This window comes from Hippoglossus hippoglossus, chromosome 17 (assembly GCF_009819705.1).
Source record: "Hippoglossus hippoglossus isolate fHipHip1 chromosome 17, fHipHip1.pri, whole genome shotgun sequence".
In the NCBI taxonomy this organism is placed as follows: Eukaryota; Metazoa; Chordata; class Actinopteri; order Pleuronectiformes; family Pleuronectidae; genus Hippoglossus; species Hippoglossus hippoglossus.
The window spans coordinates 3639756-3652381 of record NC_047167.1 but is presented as its reverse complement, the minus strand read 5'-3'; the positions used below and the strand labels follow the sequence as shown (position 1 = coordinate 3652381).

Here is a 12626-nt window from a genome sequence, read left to right as displayed (position 1 = left end):
TGAACTGTTTTTAATATAAAATAATAAATATTATACAGCATATTTTACTGTCTCTCTTCAGTGATTGAATCTCACCCAGACAATGCCTTGGAGGACCTGAGGTTAGATCAGCCTTTTAGTGAATTTAAGAAACACATTCAGTCCTATGACCTTGACAAAATGGACAAGAAGGTATCTATTTTGGTTTCAGCACATTAGCAAGTTTAAACCAGTTTAACCCTAACCCTGTAAAGATTTACACAAAGTGATCATATTTAAATCTTCATTTATTCTGTAGGATCACAGTCACACACTTTGGGTCATCATTGTTGCGAAATATCTGGAGAAATGGCTCAGTGAGGTACAGTACATTTTTCTGTGTAGTATTTGTCTGATAAAAACATCATCACTCATGTTTATTCATCTGGTTTGTTAATGTTGCTGAAGAATAAATTTTCTCTTCCTCTGTCCTGCCAGCCACCAAAAAATTACAAGGAGAAAGAGGCATTCAGACAAATCATTCGGGAAGGTATCGGTGGACCTCTAGATTGCAGTTCAATGACCTGTCTGTGTAACTCAACCCTATCTGTGATTGATTATTATTTTGTGTCTCTTCAGGGATCCTGAAGAATGAGAACGGTTTCCCAGAGGATGAAAAAAACTTCGAGGAAGCTATTAAAAATGTCAATATGGCTTTAAATCCAACCAAGGTACCAGACCTCATATACTAATATTGTTTTAAAGAGATATCTGTCTCATGCAAAATATCTAATCTTATTAAGCCTCAAACAGTCTGTTATCTTTAGTGGCAAAGTTCGTAGTTAGACTATTCATGTAACAGCTCTTTTTTCTGCAGATTCATAGTGCTCTTGAAGACCTCTTCAACAGTGAGCAGTGTAACAACATCACCTCACAGGTTTGGACTTTTTCCTAAAACTATTTTATTGAAACTACGTAGGGTCTGTTCCTATCTGGCATTAACATCTGTCTCAGGTGATCCAATCGCGAGTGGACAGCTCCAAGCACAGGTGTGAACACACCCAAACCGCATTGAGGACACACACACACCACATTCGGAGGTGCTCTGAGACACATATGGCCACATTCTTTTAGCTTTGTGAACACAAAGGATTCCTGGGTCTCATTGAAGGACTCTGACCTGCTACAGGTCAATATTCTTAAAGATTCTGTGTGTTTCCCATACACTATCAGCATTGGTTGCCACATATCGATTTTTCATATCGATTTTTTCCTGTTTCAAATGGGTAGAATTTGATATACCCACTTCTGTCCTTGTGCCTCGTGATAGCTCAAACAAAAAAAACTGATCTCACTGCAGGGAAAGTTCTTTCAATAGGTTAAAGCTTTAGTTTTGTTAAATATAATAAATAACATTTATTTATATATTTAAAAGCATGTCTTTCTTCTGAGGCAACAATCAGGTTAATTTAAAAAGGATTAAATATAAAAAATGAATCAGTGAGAAGACCATCTTGTTTCTTAATCACAATGAACAATGGAACAAAGCACTTTATTTATTATTTACCATTTCTGGGAGGTTCCTCCCTTTTCTCTCAAGCAGCCTTGATTCTTTATGGCATGCATTACACAACGTGTTGACATAATCACGTTAACTGAGGCGTCTGACCTGCATCTGGGAGGATTCACGCATTGCTCAGCTGATTGGCTGATTGAAAAATTGAATGAAGTGAAAAAGCAGGTGCACTGAGGCTCCTGATAAAACAGCTCAGTGAGGAAACTGATACAAGGCCATGTTTTCTCTCTGAGGGACAAATCAGGGCAAAAGCCAGGTTAAGGTTACAGCGGTCATCCCTTTAAGCTCGGGGCTAATCTCACATTAACAGCCATTTTAACATCTAGGTTACTCCTCTGGATAAAACACACAATGCAATAAACCCCCTCCAGCAAAACCAAGGGACAGCAAGAATCCATTGTGCAGCCTATACACAGAGAGGATGCATGCCTGGAGCTGCAGGATGCATGTGTGAGATCTTACCGTCCTCCTTTCCATATCCCCAGTGGTTCCCTGTCATTGTCCCTGTTTGTGGAGACAAGTGTGACCGAGCTGACCGCCGCTGCTTGACTCGTGCACTCTGCTGCGCACTCGGAGGACGGACACGAGCATCAGCTGGTGGAGCTGTTGATGAAGTTTATGTAGTGAGCAAAGGGGAAGGGCAATTATCCCTGTGTTGACACGCCCCCTACACAGACACACACAACCACACACACACACGAGACATGCACGTCTCTCTACAGTTGTGAGGACACTCATTGACATAATGCATTTCCTGGCCCCTAACCTTAAAGGTCCAGTGTGTAAGATTTAGGTGAAATGGATCTATTGGCAGAAATTGAATATAAAATATGTATGGATATAGATATAGATATCAGTGTCTGTATATTTTTATTTGCATGTGTGCAGGCATACAGCGGTTTTTGATGAATGTTTATTATGTAGGGTTATGGCTGTGTTAACTTAATAAATGTTTATATTGATAAAAAAAAATCGATATCCACAAACATTTTATAGAAGAGAAGAAAATTTGATATATATATATATATATATATATATTTGTTGTTTTAATAATGTTGGCAGCTTTGATAGAGTTTGACATATGCATACCTGGAAAACCATGAGAACCAAACTGGTGGTGCATGCACAGGCCTAAACTGTGGTTCCATGACTCTTGCATGTGTACATCTGGAACGGTTCTGCAGGAGGATGTTTCTCACTTTGTCATTTGTGAATTTCCTCTACGGAGGATAAATAAAGGTACATCTTATCTTATCCTATGTTGTGCAATAATGCATTAAACGTGATACCATAAAATGGTGTGCCTTTCGGCATTCAATAAATTTGGTTATCAAAATAAAATATTGAATATTAATATTAAAAACATTAATATTAAATCATAACTTTAATTGTTTAAAGTTACCTCGGGGCACCACCATTCAAAGGAAGGGAAAAGATAGCCAATTTATTGATTAAGTCTCATAAAAGTATACTACAAATTTGGAACTCTGATCAAAAATTAAATTAATAACTATAATCAAAATTACCATCTAGATAGTTAGCTAAGTTGAAGGATATAGAGTTCTTGACAGAGGTTGGCAAAATTCACTTATGCAACATTAATGAAAAAAACATTTGTGAAAGAAAAACATTTATTATGAATATAATAAAGTATAAAAAAACACAAATTACTAACGGTGTACTTACTAAACAAAGATAGGTATGTGAGTATGCATGTGTGTGTGTCTGTGTGAGTCAGCGTGCTTCCAAAATGGCGGCTGGCCAAAGATATAACACCCTCCCCCCCCTATTGGAATGTTTACGACATGTAGCGGGGGTGCAGCTCAGTTGCTGGTTGAAGTTCTCCTGCAGGACATCGCGTCGCTGCTAGGAGGTTGGTAGAGCTTGGATTGCGAGGAGGTTTCCTTGGTGAGATGAGCTGGAAGCTGCACCTTTGTGCTCCTCTCGAAGAGTTGGATGGAAAGAGAAGATGTGAGCTGGAGAAGCCAGGCTTCTCCCCTCGGTGATGCAGGAAAAGAGGCTGGACAGCCTTCTCCCCTCGAAGGGATTGTAGAAAAGAGATAGAAGATAGGGGGAACAGGCCTTATATTGGCCCGGTGACCTCACAGGTCATGGGGCCCAGAGTGACCAATAGGAGTTGAAACTTGTGTCCCTGGGGGGTTTTCACACCTCTGTGTGACGTTCTGGAGGGTCTGGTTTTCTCCAGACAAAGGGACATGCGGCTTCAGGCTTTTGACTGCACATGGAGGCCGAACTTTGGTTTCACAAAAACCCTGTCCCAACACCTAAATACATCAACATATGCAAGAAATTAATTTTGTTATCGTTTCATTTGGTGCGATACTATCATTGTGAGGACATTATTATTTTTTATGATGTTTTGTAATCAAATTGTGAATCCCTCCATTAACCTTGACAGTCCTCACAGCAGGTGAAGAAGGTAAAGTCAGCACAGTTGATGGGGGATGTTGGCACCGCTGACTTCTTCCACCTCCTACACAACCCCACAAAGCGGCGGACTCTCTTCCAGAATGAAGCATTCTTTGGTTTCTCTGTCTTCTCAGGCAGCCCCGTCTCCTTGGGATTGGGATCAGGGAGAACATTGGAGAGAGACTCGTCCTCAGTGAGCTCAGTGCTGGAAACATCAGGTATATATCTTTGGAAGACCTCATCATAAGCACTGAGCTTCTCCAGCTTTTCTAGGAGAACATTCTTCTTCTTCTTCTCCTCCCGGAGCTCGGTGATGAACTTCTTCTGGTTGGTTACATAACTTTGGCAGACCTTGTGATGACAAGCTTTGAGCTTCTCGAACTTTTCTTGGAGAACATTTTTCTTCTTCTCATCCTCCTGGAGCTCGGTGTTGAACTTCTCCTGGTTGGTTGTATGACTTTGGCAGACCTCATGATAAGAAGCTTTGAGATTCTTCAGCTCTTCTTGGAGAACGATCTTCTTCTTCTTCTCCTCCTGGAGCTCGCTGTTGAACTTCTCCTGGTTGGTCGTATGACTTTGACAGACCTTGTGATAAGAAGCTTTGAGCTTCTTCAGATCTTCCTGGAGAACGTTCTTCTGCTTCATCTCCTCCTGGAGCTCGGTGTTCAACTTCTCCTGGTTGGTTGTATGAGTTTGGCAGACCTCATGATAAGAAGCTTTGAGATTCTTCAGCTCTTCTTGGAGAACGATCTTCTTCTTCTTCTCCTCCTGGAGCTCGGTGTTGAACTTCTCCTGGTTGGTTGTATGACTTTGACAGACCTTGTGATAAGAAGCTTTGAGCTTCTTCAGATCTTCCTGGAGAACGTTCTTCTGCTTCATCTCCTCCTGGAGCTCGGTGTTCAACTCCTCCTGGTTGGTTGTATGAGTTTGGCAGACCTCATGATAAGAAGCTTTGAGTTTCTTCAGCTCTTCTTGGAGAACGATCTTCTTCTTCTTCTCTTCCTGGAGCTTGCTGTTGAACTTCTCCTGGTTGGTTGTATGACTTTGGCAGACCTCGTGATAAGAAGCTTTGAGATTCTTCAGCTCTTCTTGGAGAACATTTTTCTTCTTCTCATCCTCCTGGAGCTCGGTGTTGAACTTCTCCTGGTTGGTTGTATGACTTTGGCAGACCTCATGATAAGAAGCTTTGAGATTCTTCAGCTCTTCTTGGAGAACGATCTTCTTCTTCTTCTCCTCCTGGAGCTCGCTGTTGAACTTCTCCTGGTTGGTCGTATGACTTTGACAGACCTTGTGATAAGAAGCTTTGAGCTTCTTCAGATCTTCCTGGAGAACGTTCTTCTGCTTCATCTCCTCCTGGAGCTCGGTGTTCAACTTCTCCTGGTTGGTTGTATGAGTTTGGCAGACCTCATGATAAGAAGCTTTGAGATTCTTCAGCTCTTCTTGGAGAACGATCTTCTTCTTCTTCTCCTCCTGGAGCTCGGTGTTGAACTTCTCCTGGTTGGTTGTATGACTTTGACAGACCTTGTGATAAGAAGCTTTGAGCTTCTTCAGATCTTCCTGGAGAACGTTCTTCTGCTTCATCTCCTCCTGGAGCTCGGTGTTCAACTCCTCCTGGTTGGTTGTATGAGTTTGGCAGACCTCATGATAAGAAGCTTTGAGTTTCTTCAGCTCTTCTTGGAGAACGATCTTCTTCTTCTTCTCTTCCTGGAGCTTGCTGTTGAACTTCTCCTGGTTGGTTGTATGACTTTGGCAGACCTCGTGATAAGAAGCTTTGAGATTCTTCAGCTCTTCTTGGAGAACGTTCTTCTTCTTCTCCTCCTGGAGCTCGGTGTTCAACTTCTCCTGGTTGGTCGTATGACTTTGGCAGACCTCGTGATAAGAAGCTTTGAGATTCTTCAGCTCTTCTTGGAGAACGATCTTCTTCTTCTTCTCCTCCTGGAGCTCGGTGTTCAACTTCTCTTGGTTGGTCGTATGACTTTGGCAGACCTCGTGATAAGAAGCTTTGAGCTTCTTCAGCTCTTCTTGTAGAACGTTCTTCTTGTTCTTCTCCTCCTGGAGCTCGGTGTTGAACTTCTCCTGGTTGGTTGTATGATTTTGGCAGACCTTGTGATAAGAAGCTTTGAGCTTCTTCAGATCTTCTTGGAGAACGTTCTTCTTCTTCTTCTCCTCCTGGAGCTCGGTGTTCAACTTCTCCTGGTTGGTTGTATGACTTTGGCAGACCTCATGATAAGAAGCTTTGAGATTCTTCAGCCCTTCTTGGAGAACGATCTTCTTCTTCTTCTCCTCCTGGAGCTCGGTGTTCAATTTCTCCTGGTTGGTTGTATGACTTTGGCAGACCTCATGATAAGAAGCTTTGAGATTCTTATTTGGTCCAATCGAGTCCAAACTAGACATGTAAGACAAGAGTCCCGGCCTGATGACATCTACACAGAAATCATGACTTAAAATCACAGCGCCCCCTGGTGGCAACAGGAAATGTCTTGTTTTTGGAACGTCTTACACTTGGAGGTATTCCTCCTCATCCACTGCCCGCAGCCATGTCAAACTGTGTCAAACGGGTCTCAAGACATTGATAATGTAGGCATAAGATTACTGTGACTTTTCGTCAAACGCCATAATAGTGGCGTGGCGTCAAAGTTCATCAACTCGCCGTGACACACGAAATTACTATAACTTTGGTGTTGGAGGTTCAACCTCCCTCAAACTACATTTGTGTAACAACAGCCCCCCCCTGCAGACATTCAGATGGTTTTAAGGAATGGGCGTGGCAAAATAACTGACTAGCGCCCCCTAAAGTGCAGCCCCGGCACTACGATTGGCCGACATGTTCAAAAATCGATAGGGACATGTGTCTTTTCATGACATACAAAAAGTCTCTTAGATAGATATGCTAGACCAAACAGGAAGCCCGCCATTTTGGCTTTGGTGGCCATTTTTGACACCATTTTCTACAATTTTACTCTGATGAACTTGTCCTTGGGCTTTCATCAGATCAACTTCAACTTCTGGGAATGTCATCTCAACAAGATGGAGATATAAACTACTTTGGTATATATGATTTCATCACACGGTGTGACTGTGGCGTGGCGTAGAATCTTGATGATTCGCCAAAAAAGAGGGATTTATTATAACTCCTCTGTGCATTGTTCTTTCAGCCTCAAACCTAATTCACACATTCACAGTCCCGCCCTGATCATATCCATGTGTCAATATTGACTCATCATTACAGCGCCACCTGCTGGCTACAGGAAGTGACATGTTTTATACTTTGATGAACTGCTCTTGGCTGCTTTACAATATACAGCTCATAAGAGCTGAGACAAGTCATTGGACCATGGTCAGAATTGTGACATTTCCTCAAACCGTGTAAACATTGAGGTGCGGTGAAGGTTCATCCTTCGCCAAAGGACACGATGTTGTCATAACTCCAGTGTGCATTGTCCTATCACTGATAGGATAATGCCAAACTTCTGTCCCATGATCAGAGTCCAAGCCTGAACAGCTCTATGTGTCAATATTTCCTCAGTGTCATAGCGCCACCTACTGATTCACCATGAAACAGGAAGTACTTTGTAACTCCACTCTGCATTATCCAACCGGCTCCGAACTACTGACCTATGGTCACAATCCTGACCTGCACAGCTCCATATATTAATATTAGTGCAGGGTCATAGCGCCACCTACTGATCAGTGTGATAATTAAGTAGTTGTAATATTGTCCAATTGACACAAAATTGCTCACGCTACATCAGAGCCCCTACTTGAACAGATCTATTAGTCTGTATGTAATAATAGTGATGGCGCCACTTACTGGCAACAGGAAGTATGCTTTGTTTTACAACTATCATTCGATTCACATAAAATGTTCACAGTGTGATGTGCAATTGATAGCGTGGACCGTAATGAACAATTAGCAAGGATCGACATCGCGTGACAGACGCAGGAAGTGAAGCGTTTATCCTTGCCACAGTGCGCAAAATGCATGCAACGCGGAGACGTGCGCTTGGTCATTGATCGCTCTCTCCACTAACCGCAACAGGCTTCAAAATGCCTGTGCTCGGGCCCGTTAGTGCTACAACGTAGCCCTAGTTGTTATTATATTTTTACAGAAATAACATTAACGCATCTCTTTTATTGAACATTAAACTGAATTAAGTGGGAGGATGCAATTGGGACTGAACAAAGGATCACAATGCACAGCCACTTTCAAACAGCATAGAGTCTACTGATTAATTTTAGATGAATTAATATCCAATATCAAGTTGAATTGAGCTGATTTGACCTGCTAGTTCTTTTCTATAACCAACAGTAGCCTCTGCAGCCACAAGTGTTAATTAATTGTGTGGAGCTCAGAGTCTGAGCAGATAAGTTGTTTTCATGTACACAAAACAAAGCTCATCAGTCTCCTGATTGGAGCGCTGTCTCCGTAGTCCCACTCACTGAACTGAAACCAACCGTTCACAGTCCTCATGATCCCCAGCTGCCCAAACCTGAATAACAAACACATCTTACTCTGCTTGGAATTCTTGATATTATTAAAGTTTCCTTGGTGAATATCAGAGATAAAGGTTGGTTTTTAATGACTTCCAGTTTAATGACTTCCCTTTTTTTTTCACTGATCTACAGCTCAACATTACCCTTGAGGTTACTGCACCTGATTCTGGTAGTTTAAGCTACTGATTATTACAAAGTTATCACTCAGTCACTTCCTGCGGGAAAACGTACCCCTCACCAAAGTTACAGAACAGGTGTTGGGGTTACAGAGTGGGAATGACACAAGCAACATTCTCCCTTTACAAATCAGTGTCATCAAAATGATCTGGAGGCTGTGATTTTAAAGTACATTTCTTTCATGGTGTTGACCTTAACTGTCCAGTGCATTATTGATACTCTTGTTGACATCCCGAGCAACTTGCACCAATACGTCCAAATCATTTTTCCCATTCACAAACTGCTCTCACTGTAGATGCCACTTCTGTTTCCCTAAAATGGCAGCCTATTTATCATTTTGATGGTTCACTGTCCGGCTGTAATCTCCACTCCTCACCCCTATTGCTCTACAACCTTGGCAAGTGAGAACTACCCTTGATAAATGTGTAACTGACTGATAGAGAATCCAGCACAGCAAGTTCAAGAATAATGCTGTACTGTAGATAAGTCATTTTCAATCAGCATTTATTTCTAATATTCAGCCAGGAAACTTTTGAAATATGAAGAATTCTGAACAGAGATTGGTGAATATTTTTCAGTGGAGGCTCCACTGGTTCATCCGGGGATCAGTTCAGTGAGTGTGACAACGAGGTCAGAGCTCCACTCGACAAATTATTAGGCTTTGCTTTTTCTCTACATGAAAACCATTTCATTGCTCATTGATATGGAGCTGAACAGAATTAATGGCCATGTGTGGCAGCAGAGGGCGCTATTAATCAGTCAAAGTGACATACTGTTGCTTTAAGTTTTATATCATGCCTCCCAAATACTGCAGTTTTGGAAACTATAGCACATGATGTTACAGGGACATACAGTTTACATAGCAAATGTATCCTATACCATTTTACATGATACAAGTCTATTATAAAAAGACAATAATAAATAAATAAAAATAAAAAAGATAATAAAAGGTTGTAGGGGTTTAACCTGATTTAGTAAATAACTAGTTTGACTAAGATATTCACTGGCTTACAATCAGCTGATGCAACCCACTCCTACATGGTGGAAAGAATATTCATGTTACACACAAAACAAAGGATTCCAATCCGATGCTCTTAATAGAGCAACACTTTTGTATATGAAAGTATTTTGTCATATCAAAGTCAAAGAACCGTGCATTGAAATCCACTGCAGTGTAACAGCTTGTAAACACAAACCCCCATTTGAACTGGCGTCGGTGCAACAACATTGTCAAACCTGTAAAAATCAAGGCTTTCAACATAATTGAAAAAACATTGAAAACACATTTTCAGCATTGTCTGTCATGTGTAATATTCCAAGTGTGTGGATGCTGACAAACCTGGTGCTGAGAAAACCTTTGGACTGTGTGAGGTTAAACACATGGGAGATATTCCCCCAGCGTCAGTGTCTCATGCTCACAGATGAAAAGTGACTGACCCTAGTCTGCCTCTAATTTGAAGGCAGACTCGTTCGTTTGAACTGCAGATCTGTAGAAAGTGACGTGCTGCGTTTCGCTCACTTTTAATATGCAGTGTTGCGATGAGGAGGTTCGGTTACACTACGGTGAACATGGAAGGTTGTTGATGCAGTGCTGCACCGGAGTATTAAAAGTACGGTGAGAAATGAAGTAGTAAAAAGTATACTGAGAAATTAACAACCCCCACCTAGTACTTAATGCAAGTATTTAACCTTTAACTACCTCCCTTAATGTCACCATGTCCCAGATAAGGGTCACAGCAAATCAAAGAGAAGATGTGAACGTAATGTGGAGCAATGCTGCCACCATCTGGTGGTATAGAGAACAACAAGAGAGTGAAAATACTAAGTGGAAATCTTCCAGAGGAATGAGCCCCTTCAAAGGGATAACGTGTTAATGTGCCAAAGCAGTAGTTTCCTCCTTTGAGTCACATCCCTCCCCTAGCGGATCCTAAGATAAACCTGGGGATTGAACAGACATTGTCTCTGTAGCACCCAACTTTTTCCCTTTGATCAACTATTTTTGTGATTCATAAGAAAAGGTAAACATCTTCTAAAATTCCGTTTTTGTCTTTTATTTGATAGTACAAGAACAGTAAGCTATTGAATTATGTAAATTTAAAACAGCCTGAAAAACTGAGCGGAACTGGGGGTGTGGTTTTGTACCATGGGGAGGTCTGATTGAGCACAGGTGTTCTTCGTTGGCAAATCGCTCTCTCCCCTTTAACAGCAGTGGTGCCATGGACACGCAGAGACGCTCCCACACTGTTAGCTGATAAAGACAGAAAGGAGCTGTGGGTGAAAAGTATTTAACAACAAAACGTTTGTGTGGAGACTAACAAGTCTCAGCGTGTCACTTACGACGGAACCAACCAGTAGCAGCCTCACCTGTTTCTTATTTTTGGGTAAATAGAAATGCAATTTCTGGGAGGAAATCCATCTGTGACTCATTTTGTCTCTCTTTTGTGTACATATTTTTTATATATTGTGGCAATAGTGGAAGAAAGGGGATTCAGACAAAGAATTTGATCTTGGCTCCCAACCTGTACCCCATACTATGCAAGGCAGAGGGGAAACTTCAAATAAACCGTGATTGGACCTTATCGAAGAAACCGTACCCAACAGTCAAGGTGGCTATATCATTAGTAAACTTAAAACTTGACTTAAAACTATCCATAAACAACCACATGGACCAGGTCAGAACATGATCACTACATTGCAGCCACAATAGCTGTGTCTCAATTCAGGGGCCACGTCCTTTAGAGGACCCGGTCTATGCAGCCGATGTTAGTTGCATCCTTCATCTGCCACCGACACCCAAAATAACACAGTCTGGTCTTTTCAATACATACCAGCTTGTCCCGCCCCCTTCTCTGATTAATTAAAGATGTTTTAAAATATGTGTTACCTGTTTAGTTGAGTACTTAAATTTAAAATTAAATTGTTTTGATGTTTATGCCTCGCACTTTCTGCCAATATTTCTTTGAGAAACAGTTGATCGCAGGATTGCAATATAATTATGTTAGGCCGAGGAGGATCCGTTGAAGTGACGTCTCCGTCGCTCGGGGGGGGACACATTTGTCGGCCGCATTTGGAGGAGCCTTCGAATTGGGAAAGTCTAGTCGCGCCACTATGACACAATTGCTCTTCGAATGCAGCCTCCAAAGGATGTGACCCCCAAATTGAGACACGGCTATTTAACAAGGACACTTAGTCCCAGGAGCCTTTACACCCGTACTGTCCAATCAGAGCGGCTCACAGAGCGCTGCAATAGAATGTCTGCATTGTTATTAAAGTTAATTCAAGACCTTGTGGATTTCAAGCAAAGTGGGACTCCTAAGTATAGTCCAACATGGAATGAGTTTAAAATGCAAGTGAAGTACTATGCAAAATATATCTGTGTTGTGTTGAAAGTGGGATCAGAAGCTATCATCATATGTGGTGTCATCCCCTCTGGAAAGGATTACAACAGACCACAGCACATGTCCTGTACACACTCACACGCCCATGGCCTGTGTGTGCTGAACCATAAATGCTCTGTTACAACCCGGCTCGACGGAAGTAACATAAAGTAGACAAACAAGGATTAAATATGAGAAAACTGGGTTTATTGTTACGAATGGTAATCAGACTGGTGAAAGGGAGCCATGCGGCCAGCCCTGCTTAGCTAACCCCCATGAGTGAAGCCTCCCAGGCTTTTAAGGCAGCAGCAGGTGCCAGGTAATGAGGAGAAGGAGGGGCTGAAGGAGGAGCTCCAGGAGCACTGCAAAACAAGGAGCAGATCTGCACATAACAGTGAATTATGTGTAGGAAGATAAATCTTGATTTTCATATGACAGAGCATGTACATTACAGCTGTCAATCAATCCATCCTGTCACTTCAGCTGCTTTCTATTGAATTTCTCCTGACACACGACACATACCAATGACATCCAGCCAGTCACATCTAACCCACGACTGTGTGTGTGTGTGTGTGTGTGTGTGTGTGTGTGTGTGTGTGTGTGCCTTGAGCCAC

General features: G+C 41.9%; 1 long non-coding RNA gene across 1 annotated transcript; it reads left to right on the top strand.

Annotated features, from left to right (window-relative positions):
* Positions 1-449: 449 nt before the first annotated feature.
* On the top strand, positions 450-895 carry LOC117778208. Its single transcript, XR_004616754.1, has 3 exons — positions 450-508; positions 598-689; positions 836-895. It is a non-coding gene; the product is annotated as an uncharacterized LOC117778208 (long non-coding RNA).
* The last annotated feature ends 11731 nt before the right edge of the window (positions 896-12626 follow it).